At 35.0% G+C, this 25825-nt stretch overlaps 1 protein-coding gene across 5 annotated transcripts in view; it reads right to left on the reverse strand.

The window, feature by feature from the left end:
- The window catches only part of PTPRK (protein tyrosine phosphatase receptor type K), a 559982-nt gene that overhangs the window by 129451 nt on the left and 404706 nt on the right, over nucleotides 1-25825 (reverse strand). The gene's annotated exons all lie outside the window — the stretch shown is intronic.

Genomic DNA, 25825 nt, shown 5'->3' on the forward strand with positions numbered 1-25825 from the left:
TTTTACTTTGTGATTTATCATGTCACTAAGCTATGCTGTATACTAATTATTCTAATTGTAGCAACAATATACTACCATTTACAAGAAATGACACACATATTAATTAACATTAATTATTTCCATAGTGATGTTATTCATCAAAGCAAAAAACAATGGAGAAAAATTACAAGAACATATGTAGATATTCACATTGTCTTCTTTCCTTATTGATCTCTTTCTTTTTCTAGAAAATATTCAGGTCTGACAATGCATTCACTGTCACCCAAACCAAACTGGGAGGTGAATTTTCCATTCAGCTGGAAAATACTGGCAGAACTGAACACTCCAAAGACTAGAATCCATCCTTCACTGCTTCCCAAGTGTATTCTTTCCTCATTCAAGACTAACTTTAATCATCTAACTTAATGAACATAATTACTCTATGAAAGTCATGGCCATGGCAACATCTACACAGTAAAGAAACTAATGCATAACAAAAACTTTAATTCATTGATTTAACAAAAGGAAAAAAGTCAAGGCATTTCCGATGCCTCTCTTAACTCATTAAAGATAGTCAAATTCTTGTTAAATGGAAATCAGTAGGGAAAATAACAAAAAAAGTCTGACTTGGGGGCTTTTATAAATTTTTGTTTTTGAGATTAAAATCACAGTTCTGTAAAAATAATCAGCATGCTACACAGATGGCAAGCCCAAACTGGGATTCTAGTTCAATGTATTTAATGTGCAATCTGAAATGAACTCTGGTGGCCATTTAATTTAAAATCGTAGATTACAAAAATCTACATATATGCAAATTAATCTTTGGTAGAATCTAATGCTCAGGTTTTAAATGTTATTTGCCAGTCTTATGACTATTCACAGTATCCAGCCTCCCAACTTTACCACTTTCATTTCAGACATTACCTGAAATTTCATTTCAGACGTTTCCACAGCCTGGAAGAAAGACGTGGCTTTCTAATTATTTTAAAAATCGTTTTATATGTTTAGCTCTATGCTAAGATTTTCCCCACAAGACACAGGAGTAAAGTGATGATACTTTCAATTTAGTCTAGTTAGACTGAAAACACAGTCTTTGCTATGACTGCCCACCAGCTAACCAGGCAATGAGAACTAGGATCACCCTAAATTTCCCAGATAAACTGACATCTTGCTCCTCCTAGGCAGCAACTAGATACTATTTAGTAGGGATGGCCAGATTCAGCCATACCTTGTTGTAAAATTATACAGAATGAAAAAGTAAGATTTCCCATGAAAATACCCAGAACAAATAATGCCTATACAGCAATGAGAGAAAACACCACTAATATTTAATCCCCTAGTTTTTTAATTTTTTATTTTTTTAGGTCTAGCACTTATACACTTGTTTTAACACATCCCTCATTTTAAATCTGACATTTTCCCCTTTTATAAATTTCTCTGTTTCTAAGTCATCACTCTCTCTCATCAGTTCTTTTTATTTTGTCTATTTAGTCTGCACTTACTCTGCATTTTAATACCATTTTGAAAGCATACCTAGACATCTTACATACTGTAAAGAAGACAGAGTAGCTCTGCATCCTCAATTCTTACATATCTAAGAGTGAGCAAATAATTTATTTATTGTGTGCTATGCAGAAAATGCATAGATTTACTTTAAGTGAGAATTTTATTTTGGTGTCTTTAAATGCTGCTTACTTTGGCACTCATTTTATTAAAAACTCATTTAAAATCGGGATAGAGTAGCTTTATTAGTCCTACACGATGTATATAAAGCACAATCATAATTTCAGTGACCAATACTTTATTAACTGATATAGAAAAACAAAGAGTTGTGGAAAGAAATAGCTTTCTAAGAAGTGACAAAGTCAATATGTTATTTGAAATTGACATTTTTTTCCCGCAGTTTGAATGTATGCTTTAAAGGGCCCTGTTGTTGATAAAATAGTGACTTAGACATAATTCTGCACTCACTTTAGGATAGTTTTCAGAAACATATACACAACCAAAGTAAACACACACAAACACAGACTGAAAATCAAAACTTGATTGTTTTGAGCTGTGTGGAATAACTCAGAGGGAGTTATTGAATAACTGTATTTTTTTCTTATTGAATAACTGTATTTTTTTCTTAATTGGCATGCACCTTAAATTTTTTCAGTTTTTATTGTGTTGGAAACTTCTCAGGGTTTTGTGTATACATACACACATATAAATATACACATATGCAGTACATACATGTATATCTCTATATGTGTGTATACACATACATATGAAATGTGTATACCACACAAACTTCTCTGAATACTATTTACTTAGACATGGGTTGATAACTATATGCATATGCATTTTTATATTAGAATATTTATAAACAGCAGTGACTTGAGATGGTTCTACTACTATAAAATCCATTCAAAGAAATTTTTCTCAAAGAATCCAACAATAAAATTGCCTAAATTATTGACCTTAATCCATTATTTCTCATGCTTAACCAACAACTGCATTGTATTTCTGAGGTATAAATACATAAATAAAAATTTAACATTTAAAATCAAAATAATTACTTGAATTGCCATAGAATAACTGAAAACAAAAAGATATTGTTTGGAAACCACTGATATTTACGAGCTGGCCATAAGGGCTACTATAAGTATTAAATAACTTCAAGATATGACCTAGCAGGGTCAGTCACTCATAGAGGTACTATAGTAAATCGTATTTATAACAAATAAAAAACCATAATGGTGGTGAAACAATGGAGAACACAGTCATGAATTCATTATCTGTCAATTGTTTTGGAATATGCTACATGTTCTTCCTCCTCCTCAATTTTTTGACTTTCTTTTTTCAAATCTTTATTGGGTACTCCATATATTGTAATTTTATATATTTCTTTTTTTTAAATTAATTAATTATTATTATTACTTTTTTTTTTGCATTTCTAGTAAAAAGAAAGAACTGGAAAAGGCTGTAGGACAAAATTTTATCTAAAACTTGGAAAGAAACAAAGCAATGCTGGGCGTGGTGGCTCACCCCGTAATGCTAGCACTTTGGGAGGCCAAGGTGGGCAGATGGCCTGAGCTCAGGAGCTCGAGACCACCCTGAGCAACATGGTGAAACCTCATCTCTACTAAAAATACAAAAAATTAGCCAGGTATGGTGGTGCATGCCTGTAGTCCTGGTTACTCGGGAGGCTGGGGCAGAAGAATCACTTGAACCCTGGAGGCAGAGTTTGCAGTGAGCCGAGATCACACCACTGCACTCCAGCCTGGGTGACAGAGCAAGAGACTCCTTCTCAAAAAAAAAAAAAAAAAAAAGGAAAAAAGAAACACAGTAATAGAGTGATCTTCATGCAATGAGTGGTTACATTTAAATGTTTAGATCAGGTCATCCGTCTATAAGGAAACATGAGACTTTATTAGTATATACAGTGTACTAACCTAAGTATTAAGTATTCTGGAAGGTACTAAAGTAAATAAAGCACAATATTAGACCTCAAGGAGCTTCCATTTGTTTATTAAAATAAGCTAAGGAAAAAAAAGATAAACAGTGTATTTATAAGTGGCATATAAGTAGAATAAAATGCTGTAGGAATTCAAGAGGGATAAATAACTTCCACCTTTCAAATAGAGTAGACATTTGTGTTAGGTCTCAATGGATAGAAGCAAGATCTTTAGACCTCATTTGGCTAAATAATACAAAAAATGGAAGAAACGAGATGAATAACAATATAGAACACAGTTGGAGAAAATTTGTAATCCCACTTGGTTGCTGTACAAGTATCACATAGGAGATAATGCAGGAAAGGTTGGTTGGGAAAAGAAGGGGTAAACTTTGGATGTCATGGTAAGAGGCGAACTTAGCTAATAGACCATGAGAAGTCACTAGGGCTTCTGAGCAGGAAGTTAACATAGTAAAATAACATTAACAAGATAAATTTGGAAGCTGTGTCAACTGTGGAGACACTGAATGTAGAGAAATCAAAAGAATGTGATGTGTTAGCAGAGAGACTGGGGCTAAGCAAAGAGGTGGACAGCAGGAACACTCAGGATAGGGGCTATTGATGTGGAAGGACAACTGAAAAACTTTGTGCTTACTTGGATTTGAGTTATATGAATGGATACAATATAGCTAATGTGTTCATACCAAATGACAAAAAAAATTAAGGTTCTCTTAAATGAACAGAGAAAGTTCAAGAAGAGACACAGATTGGGAGGTAAAATGATCCAACAATTTCTTACTGCTTATTTATTACTTTCTGTTGGCCAAAAAGTATACTAGAAACTAAGGAGGCAAAGATCAATTTGACAATGTCCCTGACTGGGAAGCAAGGCATACAAGCAATACTTGAACTGATATATGTGTTTTAGATAACTTGGAGAGCATTAAAATAGAAAGAGGTCTAAGTGGAGGCATCAGTTCACCTAAGTCAGGAGTTGGGGTACTCCTATCCTTTCAGAGATAAGAGGAAGAACAAGAGAGAAGGTAACAGATAAGGATAGGGCGAGAGAAAAGAGAGAAGAAAAAGGAGAGGGCAGAGGAGAAATGGAGGGAAGAGGATGCTCTGAAAGAAAGGGAGAAAGAAGGAAACAGAACAGAGACAGAGATGAGCATGTGCTAGTGAGCATGACAGGGGGCAGGTGAGCTTGAAGGGAAGGTGGTGGTAAGCACATATGTTACAAATTCATTCACAACAGAGACCAAAGAGAATTGCATAAAATCTAGTGTCTGCCCCATTTTTTCAGGGAAAAAAAAAAAAAAAAAGAATTGGAATGAAGGTAAGTTGACTTTTCTAAAAAGACCCACTAAGTCAAAAGCAGAGGTGAGTACCAGAAACCAGATCTCACCACACAAAATATTAAGTGTTTGAGGTGATGGATAAGTAGCTTGACTTTGCAATTCCTGTTGTGTTCGTAAATTTTAACACACTTTGTATCCCATACATTTATACATTTATAAATTGTCAACTTATAACTTTATTTTTTATTTATTTATTTTTTTTCTGAGATGGAGTCTCGCTCTGTCGCCCAGGCTGGAGTGCAGTGGCCGGATCTCGGCTCACTGCAAGCTCCGCCTCCCGGGTTTATGCCATTCTCCTGCCTCAGCCTCCTGAGTAGCTGGGACTACAGGCGCCCGCCACCTCGCCCGGCTAGTTTTTTGTATTTTTTAGTAAAGACGGGGTTTCACCGTGTTAGCCAGGATGGTCTCGATCTCCTGACCTCGTGATCCGCCCGTCTCAGCCTCCCAAAGTGCTGGGATTACAGGCTTGAGCCACCGCGCCCGGCCTGACTTATAACTTTAAAATAGAAACACCATGATGTCACTTTTTCAGGTCATTCTACATTTCATTTTTTGAAATTTGTGTTCAGTGTACTCAAGCTTGTCTAACCTGCCTCATTTTGTTGTTATTGTTCTGTTCTGTTTTGCTATAGGCTTTTAGCAGCCTGAAGCCATGGTTTTTAGTTTCTATTTCTAGTGATAAGTGGAAAAGAGGGAAGAGGAAGGGGTTTATTGGCCCAACCAGAAACAGAAACTAAGAACTCATGACATGATTGTTTATTTCCCTTGGACACCCCATCAATCATGGAGTGAAGACTGGGTAAAAGCTATGACACAGGACTGAGCAGAGGAATTAAGAAGGCTGAAGGTCCTGTGTGTTTTCATATACTTGAAGAACAAAATCAGGGGCTAGGGGGAGTGCAGATAGAACATTAAGAAGCTGGTAAAAGGACTGGAACTAGAAGTAAAATCCAGTGCTCTTCCCATTATACTCTTTAGCTGATGAATCTTGACTTATTTTATTATGTGCTCTTATCTACAAACAAAAGGCATAAGGCTCTCTTCCAAGGAAAACAGTCAACTATTAAATTAAAAATACATATATTCAATAGGAACTGTCAACATTACCTGGTTTTCTTTAACTTCCCTGTCAAATGTTGATCAGCAAGGTTTACTAACCTTTCCCACTTCTTTTTCGCCTTTTATTGTCCAACTGATTCTTAATTGTTACAGTGAGAAAGACTATAGGAAATCAAGATGAAGTATAAAGAAATGGCAGAAAATTTATATATTGAGTCTTTGACCAGTATTACATAATTAGTAAGTAAATAAAGAAGTAACATATCACTGCCCTCACTTAAATTCTAAATAGATCAAGTATGGTATTTATGCCTGTAATAATTTATGTGTTAAATGTTTAACCCAACATGATAGGCTAAAATGAAGAACTACCTAATAATTCTCTAAAGGTTAATAAAAGTAAAGACAACATGAAGAAACAGAACCTGTTGACTTTGAGTCACCTCTCAAGAGCAAGATGATTTAATACACGGTTCTAGATAACAGATAAAAGGGAATTTTGTTTTTGGCACGTGCTAAACAACTCAGGACATGTCAGGTCAATATCCCTGTCGTTTTGTAGCAATAATTTCTAGTTATTCTGAAAGAGTTGTGAAAACAAAAGCTTTAGCATCTGTAAGAGAATGGAAGGCAGGGATCATATTTTCCTAGAATCAGTTTTTAATGATAAAACTTATTATGCAGCTGTCAGTCAGAGAAAAATAGAAGATGTCCCAAAGCTCATGCCAAGGAAAAAAAAAAAGAGAAAGATCTTGTCAAAGATGTACACAAACTAAGAACGCTGAAGCATGACAGGAGCTTCGTGCTCCTGGCTGCCTTTTCATCAGAAATCTTAGAAGCTGACTGCAAAATACAACTTTCATTCCATTTATCAAAACAAATACAAGAAAAGTGAATTTTCTGACTGCCAGAGAAAATATTTGTTAGTGTAGATAAAAAAGAATTGAGATGAAATTTCTGGACAAAGGTGAAATTAAAAAAAAGTGAAAATAAAAGCAAAGAAAACAGTGCTGCACCTTGGGGAAGGAAAACTTAAGGTCTTCAAAAGACAATGTGTTTTACTCTTACCTTTAGGTGCTTTGCAATTTTTATTCTTTTCCTCATGGTAAGGGTTGAGGATAATCAAGGTTTTACATTTCACATCTTTTCAATGTTACAGCAACATTAGTCTTGCCAAAAAGATTTCATCTCTGCTCCCATGGGTCAAATTGAGTTAATGATAAGTCGGTGAGATGACTTGATTAGTACTGTAACATGAGGGAGCCTCAGGTCCAGGAATAATCACAAGCCAACTGTCAGCTTTTTAGGCTTTCTGGCTGTGTTGCTGAAATGACATGCTTGGACTCGAGGGATATAAAGCGACAGAGGGTGGATGGCTCACTCAGCTTTCCTACAGAATCACAGTAATATTTACCCAGTGCCATCAGAACCACACTAGGCACATCATCAATTTAAAACAAAACAGGACATCACCACTGCTCTCAACACTCTTACTGAAGTTTATCAGATAATTCTAATAAAATTAACACTTGGATTCTCTCTGCATTAATGCCAAGGAAATTGTTTGATTTTAAAGGACAGTATTACCCAAGTGACATGGAAAAAAAGGAAAAGATAATTCTTTTACCAATAGACAGATAAATTCCACTAAATATCTTATCATCAGACCTAATTCCCAAAATTAGGGTGACTGAAAATTTGGAGACCCTTTTATGTTTTTCACTTAACATTTTTTGGTAATGTTATTAGACTGTGGAAAAATATGTAACTACAACCACTTTGATTCATCTCTGATATTGCACATCACATTCATATGTTATTTAAATAAATCTTAAAAATAGGTAACTGTCCATACTTGGAGAAAATATAAAATAAAAAATATATTTTCTTAGTTTATAGAAGAAAATAAGAAGAGAATAATCTACTTCTGTAAGATCAAGCTTTATTTTTCACAAATTTTTTAGCAACAGTATAAATCATAGACATAAAAAGATAGAGTGATTTGTGTACAACCCTAAAAAAATGTAATATGGAAAACACTGCTTCATAATACACAGTGTAAAAAGTAAGGTGACTTTAGAGGAGCTGTACATAGCAATGACAAAATTCTAAGAGGGATTTTCAATGCTTCCTTTATCCCTAAAAAAAGATAAATTTACCTATCTCATAGGTTATTCTGAAAAATGAGGTAATATTTTGCATGCCAAATATAGTGGTTGATCCATAGTATATGGTTGGAAATTTTTATTTTCCGAACAATAAAGCGGGTAATTTCAATATGTTTCAAACTTAAAAGCTAATGAAAATGAAACCTAAAAACCCAGTTCTCTGTGGCAGTTGAAATAACTCCAATTATTCATTTCTTCTTGTAGTCACACTGTTTGCCATGTGACTTTGCAACTGCTCACACCAAATGGGGTCTGCTTCCCCATGCTTTGATTTTGGCCTTGCTGTGTGACTTATTTTGGTAAGCAGAATAAGACAAAAGTGTGGGTGTGCTAGTTGTCAGCCTATATCTCAAAAAGTCCCCTGTTCTCCTGCTTGCTCATACCTCTTCTAGAATATGAGATACATGTGGAACAGAGTCAAGTTGCCCGAGTCGTACCAGCATAAGTCAACCTATATCAGCCAATAGCCAGTCCATCAGTGGATACGTAAGCCAGTCAAGATCATCAGAGGCTACTAGCCAACCATCCCATAAGTATAATTAATACATGCGTGCTCTGTGCCACTGATAATAGTTTGTGGTTAGTTGTTACTCAGCATTTTAATACAGGCATTATTTCTAATATCTTTATTTGGTAAATTACCTTAATATTTATGTGAAGATTCTATCAGTGGTATCTACAATAAAACAGTACAGTAATTTAAGAATTGCATTTCTCTACTAATGTGTTGTGCTCAACTTAAATAGTATCCTGTTTTTAATAATAGAAAACACTTATTAAGTGCTTAAATGTCCCAGATACCATGTTAGTATGGTATATGCCTTAAAACAACTTTTAATGGATATACTTTTGTCTTCGTTTGCTGTATGCTCTTTGAGGAGGGGTTAATTTCCTCACTATGCTCCCACAGAGAATAATAAACTAAATATTGGAATAATAATAATCCTATAAATAATAAGACATATCAATACTTTATTACAAACTGTAGTAGGTTAACAGTAACTTACTCTTCCAGCACTACAACATAACATTTATTAAATTTTTAAATTTTATACGTCAATATGATTTTGTAGGTATACATAAGAGAATCTGTAATATAATTGGAATTTCTTCACTCTTGAATAGGACAGAATACATATATATATATATCCAAATCCCTCTAATACTGCTGAGGTACAGAAATAGTACATGTTTTTTTCAACTACATAATTCCCTTGTAAATATTTTATATCTCCCCTTGAATTGGTCAGTCAATTCAGTCTAGGAAAATCATCATGAAGTATATTAGTTAATAAAATGCTAAGAGGGCCCAGTTTTAAGTGAGACTATCTTGTGACATGGAGCTCCTCTCCTCGCCCCCAAATAAACCATTAAAATTACATTATAATGATATTCCAAGTATGTACTTCTCATTTTGCTCCTAAGATTATGATTTTAATATGTCAACTTAGGTCCTTCTTTCCTTCTAGAAACTTATTAAAAAGACTGATTTGCTTTTGATTACACATCTGGAAGATAAAGAGGACAACTGTAAATTATAACAGAAACAGGATATAGTATACAAAAGTCAGCATGACTATGGATACACACTTTTACACCTCATTTGATTTTATAAAATGTAAGTGGTAACATGCTTGCTTCAGGGAATAGAAAGGCAGATAAGGACTGCAGGGTTGATGATTATTTGTCCATTTCCTTTTCTGAAGTCACCATTTATTCTATGTCTTCATGCATGATTAACAGCTTGTGGATCCTTCACCTATAATCAATAGTTGTGAAGTCTTATATTAGGTTTAGAGATTAGACAGCCTTGATTATAAATTTTATTGATTTGTACAGCTTAGCTGCAGAAATCCCTGTACATTTTTCAGGGATTAAATTAAAAGGAGATATATGGCCTGCACATACTAGAAATGTTAGTGTGATTATAAGGTGTGACCTCTTTATACTCATTCCTCTAGATGAATAAAACCTATCTAGTGCACTAAAACATGAATCAGCATGTCAACAAGCATCAAGCTGAGATAGTAAACACAGTGAAAATGTGACAAAAAGAATTACAAAACTGCAAATAAACCTGCCTTAGACTATAATTAATACAGGCGACTTGCAAGGATTAATTGCTTCAGCTCATTTGTAAATTAGGAAATTGACAGAGATAAGAATAATGAACTCCTTAACTTCTACCTGGAAAATCTGAGCACATATTAAAATGGAAGATTCATGATCTTTTTTGAGATAATGGAATGAAGACAAATTTTTTTTAATTACTAGAATAAATATGGTCATTTGAAAGTTAGCAAATAACTAAGGGACTATTTACAATCATAGCAAACTCAGCCTTATGAATATTCTCACTTTAAAAGCTATTATAGTACTGCTATATATTTTATGTCCAGTAATTTTAAGGTCTGAGGTTGTCCAGAAAAATTTTAATAAACATTTTAATAAACATCCATACACTGAAACATTAGAGGAGCCTAATATTTTCCAGTGTCAAAATCTCACCTTTCCCTTTTCATGTTTGTAATTTTTTGAACATTAGTTGACCTTTGTTCCTTATGAAATCTCTTTCATTATTCTAATTGATTATATGTCAGAGCTGAATAACTCCTATATATGATGACATATAAAATATAAATAAATAAAAGGAAATTCCTCTTGATATATTCCTAAATAATTCATTTCTTTCCTTTTGAAAAGGTATTCAAAAATAAATGTTAGAGCATGGACTGGCTCAAGCCAGTCTATAGAATTAGTCAAATGTTCCAGTGTTTTATACTGGCCTTAAAAGAAAATAAAATACCCTTAAATTGTAAAAGTAAAAAAGCAATTTATGTATCAAATACTTTATACAAGGTATTTAATGAAGATTTTTCTATTAAAATGTACTACTGTCTTCAAAGGGTTCCATTCCACAGGAAATCATAAAATGTTAACAACACATAGAAATGACAGCCTAGAAGACTGGTTTCCTTTGTTTCCATAAATATGTCCTGGTAGGACTACATTTTGAAGTGTTATGTAGAAGGTTCTAATCTGTATAAATATTCACAGAAGAACAGTAAACAAAGATGGAAGTGTGTAAAAGTGTAAAAGAACTAGGGGATTATTTCATGTTTGTTCTATGAATATACATAGTATTCACATTTTTTTCTATATCCAAATCTATATTACCAGTTCCAACCTAGCTCTTGAATTCTGGCTCTCAATTTCAAACTGCCTGTGGATTTCCATCTGGATGCTAACATACTGTTTAAAACAAGATTCATCATCATCTCTCACAAGCACCTCATTCTAACCTTCCTGCTTCTATTAAGGATGTTAGTTTCCAGACTAAAACCTTAAAGACACCATTGGCTCCTCTATTTCCCACATAGTCCCTCATCTGTTACCAAATCTACTTAATACATCCTTTAATAGAATAACTGGCAATTCTATGTCTTTTTCTTTAATTCAGGTTCTAACTTTCTCTCACCTGAACTATTAGGAAATCTTGCTACCATCAATATTTGTAGTGTATTCTTCATCTAGACCTTTGAAAGTACAGTTCTAATAACCTGTGCACATCCAAACAATTGTTAGAGATTTCCCAGGATGAACAAAATACAGTAAAGTTCCTTTGCCCTAGAGCCCAAAGATCTTCTAACACACAGCACCACTTTATCTCATGTATTCTCCCAGTGCCCTGCACTCCTGCCAATGTATTCATCTGCTACCAAACTAATGTAGCACTGTCCAACATATACCATTATCTATTTCATTCCATCTAATAAGAATACATTCCCCACTATTGATCTCCCTATTGAAAGACTTCAGTGTCCAGTTAGAATATACTATTCTTTCAGTGAAAGCTTGGTCAGGAAGTCTGACAAAGTAACAATGTGATAAACAATGTTTTAATCTGTACCTCTATTAAAGCATTTAATGCATCATGTCTTCCATTCATTTGGGTGTTTGGGTCTCCTATATTAACAGGTATGCCCTATCTAGAGATAAATGGTTTATGTAAACTGAATCTTGAAGAAATAGAGCTCAGTAAATGTTAAAATAAGCAGCTAATATGCTTGCAATATACAGCAGATTTTAAAAAATAGAACAAACTCCAAGATCAGTTGCCTAGTAGCCATATAATGTCAAGAACAAGTATCTTTATCAAATAATTAGCAAGAAATTACAGAGACCAGATCATTTGCTTAGGATTCAAAGACGAGTAAGACATGACTCCTTTTCTTATGTAACTCCCTATGTGATAAAAGTGAAGGCTCACAGGCAGGTAAATTGTATTTTTATGTAATAAAGTCAAAACACTATTGGAAAAAAGAAGTAAATAAAAAGTTAAAAGACAGGAAAAATAGGGCGTTTCCCCACAAGAGTTACCAATCAGCTCTTTTCCAAAACATGACTACATGCTTTCATTGTAAAGTGAGGGGGTATGAAGGACCTTCAGAAATAATAAGGTTGCAGAAAATCCTCCCGGCCATTTTAGACAGGAAAGAACTTCTATTCAAATTGCCATATTTCTCTACTACTATATTCATTCATTCCAGGTGGAAGAAAGTGTGCATGGGGAAGGAAAATACCTTTTAATGTTAACCTCCAGCTAAACCTCTTCCTGAACTCCAGACTCATGTATTTGATTACCTACCAAATATTTCAACTTATTTGTCTAATGAGTATCTCAAACAAAATCTCTAAATCCGAGCTAATGTGATTCCATAGCATGTTCCCTGGCCAGGCTTTCCTATCTTGAGTAAAATCACTCCAGTTTTTCAGTTCAAAAACCTGAGAATCATCCAAAGGCCTTCCTTCATCTTGATATAGAAAAGAGGCAGGGAAATACTGGGTAGAAGAGGGCAGTTCCCCAGCAAAGGCCCCACCCTCAGACCTGGAAACATGTGGCCCTAAATGTTCACAGGTATTCCTGGTTTTGCACCGAAATGTTGCCTTTTGGCCTGCTCTGCCCCCCTATCCTGTTCCCATATTAACCCCAAACCCCAGGTTCCTTGAGCAGATGAGCAGATGAACAGATGAGCAGAAGAACAGAGGAACAGAAGAGTGGAGCAGCAGAGAAGGAGAAAAGACAAGGAGTGTCTGAACATTGAGGAGTTTGGCTGTGGAAGGCTGGAGTGGAGATCAGCCATGAAACAGCCAAACTCTAGGGGACGATCATCTTCCCACTCCATCCCCTTTTCAGCTCCCCATACATCCCACTAAGAGCCACTACCACTCAATAAAACCCCCTCATTCACCATACTTCAAGTCCTTGTGTGACCTGATTCTTCCTGGACACCAGACAAAGACCCGGGTATCAAGAAGGCACTGAGCTGGTTAACACTTAAGCTGTCTGCAGATGGCAGAGCTAAAGGAGCATAGTAACATACCCACTGGGGCTTCAGGAGTCACAGGCACACACCCCTAGTTGCTACTGTGGGGCTGGAGCCCAAAAGTGCTCGCCCTAGTTCCTGCACCTCCCCATCTGCATGTTCCCCCTCCTGTAAGGGGTTTCAGCTGAACAGCTGAGCCACACCCCTGTTGCACATCCTGCAATAGGGGTCAGAGAGCTCTCCCATTTCAATCTGACACATCACATCCATTTCATCAGTCAATTCTTTTTTTCCCTCTTGCATCATGTTTAGATTACAATCTGTCCACTTGATCATGACTTCCACCAATGCTATTTATTTCATTTTAGCCATTATCACCTGGGGCTGCAATCAGTGAAACTCTCCATACCATATCAAATGAACCCTGCTTCCTCTTTCACCTGTCTTCCCACAATTTTTTTACAGGGATCCTGAAAAAGCCCCCAGTGACTTCCCATCTGAATCGCAGTAAGAGTGGAAGGCTAGGTCTTGCAGATTGTTTCTCCCCACCCCATCTCACCTTCACTGACCTCATCACCTACTACTCAGCCTTGCTCGCTCCATTCAAACATGCCAGCTATGCTTCTTGCCCCAAGTAGGACCTTTGCACATGCTTTTCTCTCTGCCTAGAATGTTACTCTACCAGATATTCATGTGTCTCCTTTCCTCGCCTCCTGTAGGATTTTATTCAAATGTCATCTTCTTAATGAAGCTTTCCTCGATATCCATTTACTTCTTCATTTTTCTCCCAAGCACTTACCTCCATCTAAAATCATTTATATTTTACTTACCTTCATTATATTCTGTCTTTATTTTTCTTGTTTCTTTTCGAGACAGAGTCTCGCTCTGTCGCCCAGGATAGAGTGCAGTGGCGCGATCTCAGCTCACTGCAAACTCCGCCTCCCAGGTTCACACCATTCTCCTGCCTCAGCCTCCCGAGTAGCTGGGACTACAGGCGTCCACCACCTTACCCGGGTAATTTTTTGTATTTTTAGTAAAGATGGGGTTTCACCATGTTAACCAGGATGGTCTCGATCTCCTGACCTCGTGATCCACCTGCCTCGGCCGCCCGAAGTGCTGGGATTACATGTGTGAGCCACCACGCCAGGCCTATATTCTGTCTTTCCACACTAAAATACTTGGTACAAAATCATTGCTCAATATATATTTGGGCTGATAAATAACTGACTGAATAAATAGAACAGATCATTGTGTATTCTTCAGTCAGTAAGTTCCTGGCGTATAAGTGACCTATACGTTTTTATTGATTGAAGGTTACTTTTTGGTAACAGAAAAGCCATCAAAAAAAGCTTATGTCTCAATGTTGTTATAAAATGAGATTTAAACAACTGACCAGGGTAATGCTCTAGAAAAAGCCTTAACATGTTTTAATGTTAAAGAAGCAAAGTAAAAATATTAATTAGAATAACAAAAATGTCAAATTACTTGGTGAGATCAACTGAGAAAAGAGGAAAAGGTCATCGAGAAACTTTGAAATTTTTCAAAGGTGAAAAATATTGGACAGAAGAAAGTTTACACATAAAGATGAAAATTTGAAGAGTACTTAAAACATTTTATTTATCATGAATATTAGACTAGTTTAATGATATTCGTTTTTAACTGCCTTTTATTGTTTCTTGATCTTTCAAATACTTTTCTTGTTTTCTCAACTAGAGAGCAAGTTTCTCCAGGGCAAGACACATATTTATCACCTCACTTATTTCTTATTCAGTGCTAAGCGTAGAGTAAGAAAGCAATGAATATATTAACTTTAAACAATTTTACCCTAAAGGAGGTGTTATGAAATCTAAGGGCTTTGAGCATAAAATATCAAAATAAACCTCATGAAGACTGAGAAAGAAAATTCTTGAAATCAATGGATGTTATTTTCATAGCATAGGAAGAACAGATCTTTGGTGTCTTAGATTACTTGATATTCCCATTTAAAAATTAGATGCCCTGCATAAATTAAGTTTAATTCATAAACAACTGATTTTGTTTCAGGTTACACTGTAGAACAGATGCTGCCATTAAATGCACATTAAACATCTTTTTCATTCACACGGAGACCTAAGGAGTTAGTTCTTTAGAGCCTGAGTCATTACCATTTACCTTGAGTTTAATGTCACTTAAGTTCTATCATTCCGGAGATCAAGTCCCATTGTACACTGCTTTTAATTTTACCAACCTGATTATGATAATAGCCCAGAACAAGTTTCACAAGAGTATTTCCTGGCTTCTATGTGTTTTCCTCCATTGCTGAAAAGGTCTTACATGTTTATGAAATGCCTTAGTGAGTAGGCTGTGGAATCAGACTACAGGTAACTTAGTGAAAGTTACTTAACATCCAGACATCCTTCCCAAATCTATGAAATGAGAAAAACAAAAAACAAAAAACTAGTGTCTACCTTATAGAGTTGAATTAAGGATAAAATAAGATGCTACAATGCAGAGTACATAGAAAATTATCCGGCAAACTTTATGAATAAAATGTGGTTATTAACTTTATTGTAGTTGTATATTAGTGGTCTATAGCATTATCACTTATAAGAATAAAACCCTGGAGAGTTTTGGGAAGAATTGTTTAGTTTTTCGTTGTTGTTTCTTTTTCTTTCTCCAAACCCAATTAAGTGTCTGGATGTTTATCCATCTTCTATTCCCGCTGTAGAAAATAAAAGCATAGAGTTTTAATTTTCAAAATGTCAAGCTAAATAATTTTGGGAAAGAAGCATGATTTCTGGATTACTTTGCCCATTTTCAGGTGGTTGAAAAAATGTGTGTGTAAGGTGGTAGGAAAAACATCTAACTTGAAAAAAAAAAAAAAAAGCACTAAAATCTAATAGAAATCTGACATATAGAAAACCATACAAAAGAATAGACAATGCTGCTAAACACAAAGCTTTTCCTCTAAACCAAATCCCTTGGGCCTACCCACTCATTTTCATACATGAATGTAAACTGTCTTTTTTTCTACAAGTGAAATTTTCAATATATCATTAAACATTAGTACTGAATATTTCAATAATTCTTTTGAATGTAAAACTATAGGGAGAATTGTTTTAAAAATTTAGTTGCTTATTTATCTTCAATATAAATGAGAGCTCAAGAACATTTCTAGCACCCAAATGTCATGATCAAACTGTAGCTGTTTATAACATTCCAATATACTTTAATTCTTTCTTGGAATATTTTAGTATATTTTTTGTAAAGGTAAATAAAAAAGAATTTGGTAAGTATAAATGATCTGAGGGTCTAACAGAGGTACTTTACTATAAATTCTTCAAAACTGGGTTTAAAGACATATCCATATGGCTAATTTTTGGATTGTTTTGAAATTATAATGATTTGTCTTAAATACAGGACAACATAGCTAGACATTTACTAATACATTCTGATAAATAACCCAAATTAAGCAGTCCATGTAATTATACTTCAACAACTGAGGTTACTCATAATTCGTTAATACATATGTTTATCTCATATAGTATTATATCATATATAAGTATATAAATTGTCTGTTTTTAGAAAAATTTTATGGCATAAATGGAGGGCCTTAAGAAAATCATGAAAATGTAATACTCAGCAATTACAGTATGACAGTTTCATCTCTTTTCCTTTTTCTTCTTTTACATGCTTTGAGAATACATTTTTGTATACATTTTCTAAGGAAAACTGTAATTCAATTCTCTGACTCACCAAGGAATAATGTATAGCAGAAATATATATTTTAAAAATATTTTGAAATACTTCCCCTAAAGCAGAAGAATGTATTAATTCCTCTAGCCCAAAGCTGTAAAATGTAAAAAGTGATGGAGAAATAAATTGTATTTCTTCAAGATCTTTAAAATTATTTGTATATGAGTAAAGCAATATAATTTTAAGTAAAAGAATGATCAGTTATTTCATCAAAGTTAAAATAAAGAAAAAGTGTGTGTATATCAATTTGCCTTAAGTTACATACACACTATTTCATCAAACTTCTTTTAAAAATGTAACAAAAATATCTGTATTAAATCATAATACTTGTGACACTTTGAGAGATGAGGATTTTCAGGTGTCTCCAATAGAAAACCTGATTCTCTCAGTGTGTATCTGCATCACTGGACAAGGATTCACATGGAGAGGCATAATTGAGATGGCACCTCCTGATGAGCAGGACAGCAGTCCCCTACATGGGGACATGCCAAGGACTGTGTCATGAGAGGCTTCTATTTTCTCCTTGACATAATCATATTTCTTTTCATTTGTCAACCATCTCATCATTGCAATTTGCTTTTAATTTTACATGGATCAGAAAGTGATCTCTCAACCATTTGATTATGTCCCAGGCCATGCCAAAAACAAACCAAATCCGTAAATAGCAAACACACACACACACACACACACACACACACACACAATTTTACTCAGAATTAGTTATTTCTAAAGCACATTCTTTAAGTGCCAACATTGTTTTAGTGTCCGTATTGACTTTTTAAAAATCATACTAAGTTTAGTGTTTCCCTCATACGAAGCTAAAATAACAAGCTAATACAGTTATTTTAATGAATAAAAAATAGGTAAGACATTGTCAATAAAAATGCAATAAAATAACAAAAGAAGAAAAAAATTGACTTTTGATTGTACCTAGTGCAGAAAAAGAGAGTAGAGGCAACAAGGTACGTACTATGTGCCATGGAAAACGCTTTATATATATATTATTTCATTTAATTCCCATAAGAACTCTAAATGGCAGATTTCCCTTGCTAAATTTTACAAAAGAGGAAATTGAGTAACTTACTGATAGGGGATTGAATAATTTCTTGATAGTACCTTTGGTGAGGCACCTTGCCATAACCTGTCCTCACCTGGCCAGAATTCAAATTCAATTTTGACAGATGCAAAAACAATATTCTCTTTAACACTGTACAGAGTTTACATTTAAAAATCTGGAAAATGTGAGTAATGATATATGAAGAAATTTCCAGTGTCTTAGTCTGCTTGGGCTTACATAAACTATCGTAGTCTGGGTGGTTTCCAGAGCAGAAATGTGTATCTCACAGTTCTGGAGGCTGGGAATCTGAGATTGGGGTGATAGCAAGGCGGGTTCTGGTGAGGTACCTCTTCCAGGTTACAGTCAGCTACCTTCTATTTTTATCCTTACATGACAGAGAATGAGCTAGTTCACATCTCTTTCTCTGAGAAGGACACTAATATCACAGGTGCTGCATCCTTATACTGCATTTAAACCTAATTGCTTCCCCAAACCCTGACCTCCAAATGCCATCTCAATGGGGTAGAGGGTTTCAACATATGGATTTTGGGAGAATATAAACATTTACCTCATAATACACAGAACAGAATTATAATTTCCAAAAATATTTCAAATAACAACTACTATGTGTCAATGATTGTATTTAATTTATATTTTTAAAACAATAGCTTTTAAAACAGTATTAGAGTAACAAAATGCAAATGAACAGCCTAATCAGCCTTCTAAATGAGCCACATGCTTGTCATACTTGCCCTTTTACACGTTTCAAAACTTTGAAGTGTAAGATTAATTATGATTTTCAATGTAACCCACATACATTATTAATAACTGTTACATTATTAATGGCTCACACCTGCCACAAGGATTGTTCTGGTCCAGTTGTCTTATCTATCTTATTTTTAAGTTGTATTCATTATTTACATACACTAAATGTCTATTTAAAGTTATTACTCTTTTCTTGCTATATGACAATTTAAAAAGGTATCAGTGTCTCAGAATTGGTTCATCAGAGACTAACAATGGTAATGAACATAAGCTAGCTCCTTACCATAACGACAGAGTCAAGTGTCAAAATATAATGTGAATCTCTTTGTGCTAGAACAAGCAGCGATAGACAAGAAAGGAAGCACAACTTAAATACTTGAAAACTTGGATTTTCTTATACTGGTGATCCATTCATACCTGCGGCTCAGTGAACTGTTTGTAATAAAATATTTTGAAATAATGGGTTAAATCTATTGACTTTTTCACCATTTTCAAAACAAGCCCAGTAACCTCTGTAGTAAAGCAAACAACTGTTTATAGAACAAGAACAAAAAATTTTCCATGATATAATGGCTAATTTTAGTCCCCCAAAATGAGAAAGGATGAAAACCAGAGATTTCAATTGATTCTCTCATAAGTAAAGCAAGTGTATACACTATATATATATATATATATATATATATATATATATATATATTTTTTTTTTTTTTTTTTTTTTTTGGAGAGACAGGGTCTTGCTCTGTTGCCCTAGCTGGAAAGCAGTGGCTCAATCATAGCTCACCTTAATCTAGAACTACTGGGCTTGAACAATCCTCCTGCTTCAGCCTCCTGAGTATCTAATACTACAGGCATGCATCGCCATGCCAATTTTGTTTTTATTTTATTTTTTCAGGCAACTTATTTTTATTTTTATTTTTTTGTGGAGACAGGGCTTCACTATATTGTTCAGACTGGTCTTAAACTTCTGGCCTCGAGCAATCCTCCCATCTTGGCCTCCCAAAATGCTAGGATTACAGGTGTGAGCCACCATGCCCAACCTATCAACACTACTTTTGAGTTGGCCCCTGAGAAAATTAATGATAAACATTTATTTCAGCACTTACTTTGAATCACACTGAAGAGAAATTTAGTAAAGAGAATGGAAAAAAAAAAATGTAAAAACTGCATGCATGGCTGCTAGTACATATGATAGTGTTTCTTTAAGTGAATATTATAACTTTCTTGGATGGAAACACATTAAAAAGAAAAATGAGGTATTGAATCATTAGGACTTTTTATGTGAATATAAGATCTCAGTATTTGATTTTAGGACGGAGAGAACATAATTTAGTAAATTATGATGAATTTTTATTGGCTCAGCAAAGGGAACACACTTATGAAAACTGTGGTACACTAAAAGCATGTGACAGAGGAAACATAAATCTGAGTATCACAGGTTCAGATGTCTGGAAGAGCTCTTGACAGGTTATCTGGGCTGGCAATTGCCCTGCCTTGGCAAGTTCATTTTCAAAACAGCAGACAAAAATGCTTGTGTGTACTTACAAAATATCTCCAGGGGAAGAGGAATCATAATCCTCCTTAATAATTCACTAAGCTTTCCTAACCTGGAAGCTAAATATAGTTTAGCACATAGAGTTCAGAGGCCATATTCTTTTGCTTTCACTTCGTTGGTGAATTAGAATAGCCTGATTAACTGGGTAAATGCAGTTTGATTTCTTACAGGCAACTCAAACTCATGTCAGCAACTGAAGTCATCTTTCCTATCTCTTTTTCCAAAGGATTCTTCCTTCTACAGTCACCTACTCACTCAAACCTGAAAGTCATCCTGCATATGCTAGTTGTTCCCCTCTCCCAAACATTTACATCAAATAAAACTCCAAATCTTGCCATTTGTTACTCTGAAATCATCCATCCTCACAATTCTGAGATCTCATGAAGAGGAATGAAATAGCCTCCTAACTAATCTCTTCACCTCCAGTTCTATCAGCCTTCCCTTTGTTTCTAATTACACCAGAAAATACTTAGCATATTAATTACATAAAGATGGACACAAAATGTATCTATGGTATTGTGCCAAGTAACTATATACAGATAGAATACACATATGTACACAGACAGAAGAAAAAAACTTGAAAGAATTATACCAGTGTTAACAGTGTTAGCTGTTGCTTTGTGCACATACATAATTTCTAGTATTATAAATTACATAAATATATATAAGTAATTATATATATATATAAAATAACATATATATAGTCAGCTCTCAATATCTGCAGGTTCTGCATCTACAGATTCAACCAACCATGGATTGAAAACATTTGGAACAAAATTTAAAAAATACAAATAAAAATACAGTATAACAACTATTTACATAGCATTTACACTTTATAAGTATTATAAATAATCTAGACAAAATTTAAAGTATATAGGAAGATATGTTCAGGTTATATGAAAATATTACATCATTTTGTGTAACAGACTTGAGCATCTGCAGATTTTGTTATCCATGGGGGTCCTAGAACCAATTCCTTGTGTATATTGAAAGACAGTTATAAATATAAATACCAATTTCCTGCCTTGGCAAGATAATTTTCAAATCTCAGTAAACAAATGCTTCTGTGTACTTAAAAAATACCTCACAGGGAAGAAGTCACAGTCCTCTAAGTACATACAAAGTATACACACATGCACACATGTATACATAAGTGCACACACACATATATAACAGAATGTATCTTTATGGTGTCCAACAGTGTTTGAGTAAAATTGTGATTAATGTTATTAAAGAAAACTGTAAGAAACTATGACGACATATAACAAGAAAATCTTTATTGATAATAAGGCATCAAGAAAGGCTTCCTTGAAGAAAGATCATTTGAGTTGCATTTTGAAGTCTGAGAGGCAGGAGTTGATTACTTAGAGGTTTGTGGGGTGTGTTCCAGGTTGTATTAGTGCTTTTCCACACAGCTATAAAGAACTACTTGAGGCTGGGTAGTTTACGAAGAAAAAAGGTCTAATTGACTCATAATTCTGCATGGGTGGTAAGGCCTCAGGAAACTGACAATTATGGCGGAAGGGGAAGGGGAGTCAAGGCATGTCTTACATGGCAGCAGGAGAGAGCAAGTGAGGGGAGAAGTGCCACAATTTAAAACCATCAGCTCAGCTGGGCATGGTAGCTCATGCCTGTAATCCCAGCACTTTCAGAGGCCGAGGTGGGTGGATGACCTAAGGTCAGGAGTTCAAAACCAGCCTAGCCAACATGGTGAAATCCTGTCTCTAGTAAAAATACAAAACAATTAGTCAGGCATGTTGGCTGTTGGCATGCACTTGTAATCCCAGCTACTTGGAAGGATGAGGCAGGACAATCACTTGAACCCGGAAGGAGGTGGAGGTTGCAATGTGCCAAGGTCACGCCACAGAACTCCAGCCTGGGTGACTAAGACTCAGTCTCAAAGGAAAAAAAAATAGCTCTAGCGAGAACTCACTCACTATGACAAAAACAGCCTAGGGGAAACCACCCCCATGAACCAATCACCTCCCACCAGGTCCCTCCCTCGACATGTGAGGATTACGATTCAAGATGAGATTTGGGTGGGGACACAGAGCAAAACATATCATAGGTATATAGCTCAGAGTAAAGACCCAGAGGCAGAGCAGACCCAGAGGGGCCACTGAAATAAAGGCATGCCAGGAGCAAAAAGAAAGGCAGGTACAAGCGGCATTTATGTCAACTTGTGCCATATATGTAAGTATCACAGACTTTGTTTATCTTCAGTCATTCCTGTTTATACATGTGTCTTAATCTGTGATTAAAAAAAAAAAACTAAACCAAAACACAGTCCCGCAGAATGATATTCCTAAAATGCAATCCCATTATGTCACTTCTCTACTCTCTGTCACATTCAAGATAATGTCAATCATCCCAGGACGTATACCAAGCACTCAGCATTCTGGCCAACTTCCAGCTACTGGACTGCACCTGCACCATACCCCACAATCATACAGGTCTCCAGCCAGCCTGAACAGCTCAGCGTCCCTCAATGGACACAGTCATTTAGTCTTGGTTTCTAAGTCAAACACACTTGTCCCCTAGGATCCTCTGGCTCAAACATGTAGGACATTCAGAACCAAGGTCCCACTTCCTGTAGCAAGCGTTCTAGGAAATGTACCTTCTATAGTCACATATAAAATTGGAAGTGCTCACCCTTTCTCCACTTTCCCACATGTCTCCTTGGTACAACTGAAACACACACTTAGGTAAAAATGTACAGAATGCCAAAAACATACAGACAGGTATACAGCTGCAAGAGTAATGATTTTATTTTAAAAAGCTGATCATAAAAATAAAATTAGGAAGCACCTGGTATATAATAAAAGCCATATAAGAGTAATTAAGAGAGTGAAGAGATAAATTTCACACTAAAGTTTTATAGATGCTTTTTACCATCAATAAAATGGGAATGCTAATCCCTGTATTACAAGCTTTCAAGGTTAAAATGAGTATGACTTAGAATAACAGATATAAAAGGGATTTCAAAAAGTAACATATGATATACAGTTTATTATTAGTCTATAACTTATAATTAAAATCTGAATGTTAATGTTCACATAGTATTATAGTGAACAAGTCTTATTTTAAGATAGTCAGATACAGATGGGAAATAAGTGAATTTCCTATTAAATACATCCTTCTTTTACTCTCCCATATTTAATGCATATGAGTCACTAACTTGAAAATGTGTTTCTTATCTGCAAAATCAACACACAGAGTGGTATACAGTCACAAGTAAACACCTCTTCACTTCACCCTGAATCCTCACTAAAGCCCTCCTCAACATTCCTCCCCAAAACGAATCACAGACTATTGCTAATATATGTGAAAATCACAGCTTGTCTCAATCATTTATCACATTTTACAAGATTTCTTCTACTTCTGTTACACTTGATGCTCCTAATTATATATATAGTATCTTCTATACTTGATGGTCTAATCTGTCTTTTATTTACAATATCAGTTACTGGTCAGGGATGGATTAAGGTTAACAGGGACACAGTATTATCTAAATTTAGATTTACGACCTACAACCTCTTTGAAATGAATTTTCTATGCTTCTTATCTTTTTTAAATTTAGAATTAATTAGTTTTATCTATACTTAATCTTTGAAATGTAGTACAGATATAATCTGACCCTTATCTGAAATATCAGGCCATTTGATTTATTCTTGGATTATGAAAAGGTCATGCTACAGATACATGTGAATGTACTGATAACTATATATCTCTGGAAAAATCAGATGTCTTCACAAAATCTTTTAAACAGATAAGATGTGTCACAACCAAAGAGGGACAGATAAGAATTGGCAGATAAGATATGGTGCAACCAAAGAAGCAAGAATCCAAAGCTTGGGTAAAAATAATTTATTCTTTCTAAGACTGCAAAGGAAATCCACATCCCTATACCTATACCAACAATCAACTGTATGGTGCAATGGATAAGAGAAGAGTTGTGGAATTTGTCGGATTCCAATCTGGATCCACGAATAAACCAGGTGAACATTGGCAAGATATGTCATCTTTCCAAGCCTCAATTCATTTGTCTGTAAAATGCAGCTAGAGAAAAGATCTTGTGTTGAGCAATCATTTATGAAGAGATAAAATTCTCATTACTGAAACCTAATTTCAAAATATTCCCATTAATATATAAACTAATTAATGGGAATAGCAAAGCTATGTTGATGAACAAAGATATGCCAATTCCAGATTTATGGATTACAGCATTCAATATCCCCTAAAGCTCCTCTAAGAAGAAATAAGTTCTGTAAAATCCATTTTGAAAACCATTTTCCTATGTTAGTGTTAGACAGATTATAATTTGGAGAGCTAACCAACATATATTCAATAACAATGGGGCAAATCAAATTGATTAGGTAATGCTTCCACAAGGAGTATAACATTACAATTGCATGACATAAACTTTAGAAGAATCTCAAAGAATCAAAAAAAACTTACTAGGTTTGAATCCATTGGCAACAGAAATAGTTGTTCCCCTAATACAACATTTTATAATCTGCTATATTTAAATGCTAGAGTTTTCTGTATTTTTTAGTTTGCAGCTTAATTCATTTTTATCAAGATTTACACAGCTTTTGTTTTATGCAATCTAGTTTTCAGGATATAAATATTCATTTTATTTATTTATTTATTTATTTATTTGACAGAGTCCTACTCTGTCGTCCAGGCTGGAGTGCAAGTGGCATGATCTCAGCTCACTGCAACCTCTGCCTTCTGGGTTCAAGTGATTCTCCTGCCTCAGCCTCCCGAGTAGCTGGGATTACAGGCGCCCACCACCATGCCCAGCTAATTTTTGCATTTTTAGCAGAGATGGGGTTCTGCCATGTTGGTCAGGCTGGTCTCGAACTCCTGAGGTCGATCCACCCACATTGGCCAAAGTGTTGGGATTATAGGCTTGAGCCACCGCACTCGGCCCATATTATGTTAAAAATTCTTGTATTTTATAATTTATTTATTTGTGACAGGGTAATACGATCCAAGAACCAATAAATGCACAAACTCAACAAGAAGTCATCCGCATTATGGAAGACACAAGAAATCCACTCATTATCCAAAGATTCTTCGATTATGAAATGCTCATAGGCAAACAACAAAAATACCAATACATAATAGTCATGGTGACCTATGATTCAAAACTTCATTTGCTCTTCTATCCATCAGAGTTTTTGGTAAAGGGATCTATAGCATGATTTGCACCTAATGGGAACAAAGTTAGGTCACCGTGGACTTACACGGTGGTGTGTCTGTGTTGCACAAATACCCTGGCACCTGCCTTAGCCATTCAGTCCCAATTTTGGAAGAAACTACGCATGCATATAGTTTTTCTCTAATATGGCCACTTCTGCTTGACAAATACAGGACATAG

This window comes from Macaca mulatta, chromosome 4 (genome assembly GCF_049350105.2).
Source record: "Macaca mulatta isolate MMU2019108-1 chromosome 4, T2T-MMU8v2.0, whole genome shotgun sequence".
NCBI classification, from domain to species: Eukaryota; Metazoa; Chordata; class Mammalia; order Primates; family Cercopithecidae; genus Macaca; species Macaca mulatta.